At 48.1% G+C, this 414-nt stretch overlaps 1 protein-coding gene across 1 annotated transcript in view; it reads right to left on the bottom strand.

Annotated features, from left to right (window-relative positions):
• The window catches only part of LOC118342033 (Down syndrome cell adhesion molecule-like protein 1 homolog), a 75558-nt gene that overhangs the window by 12968 nt on the left and 62176 nt on the right, over positions 1-414 (bottom strand). The window lies entirely within an intron of this gene.

The raw sequence follows: 414 nt of genomic DNA, 5'->3' as shown, positions 1-414 counted from the left end.
CCCCCCCCAACTCTCACGTATATCAATGTCTTCTTCTTTTCCTCTCTGTACATTTGTCTCTATACTCTCCACTGCAGGCAGATGTATGGATGCATGTAGGGATGAATGGATGGACGGAGGGAAGGATGGATAGATAAATGGGTGGGTAGATGTTGAGAGGAAGGGAGGGAGGGAGGAGAAACAGAGTGTGTGTTGCTGTAACGGATATTAAAATATTCCTCCGGCGTGGAGATAGCGGTGATCCGGGGAACGATAGAGCGAGATAATGAAAAGAGGAACAAAAGTACTCCCCGCGCGGTGTGTCTGACCCCCCCATCCCTCCTTCCTTCTCTCCAGTCGCACTCATTTACATAGTAATCATCCTAAACTCTGCATGGGGGCTTCAGAGAGAGAAAGAGATAGATAGATAGATAG

This window comes from Morone saxatilis, unplaced genomic scaffold (genome assembly GCF_004916995.1).
Source record: "Morone saxatilis isolate NCDOM2014 unplaced genomic scaffold, NCSU_SB_2.0 Contig8, whole genome shotgun sequence".
NCBI lineage: Eukaryota > Metazoa > Chordata > Actinopteri > Moronidae > Morone > Morone saxatilis.
The sequence above is the reverse complement of the archived record's forward strand: the minus strand, read 5'-3'. Positions and strand labels throughout refer to the sequence as shown.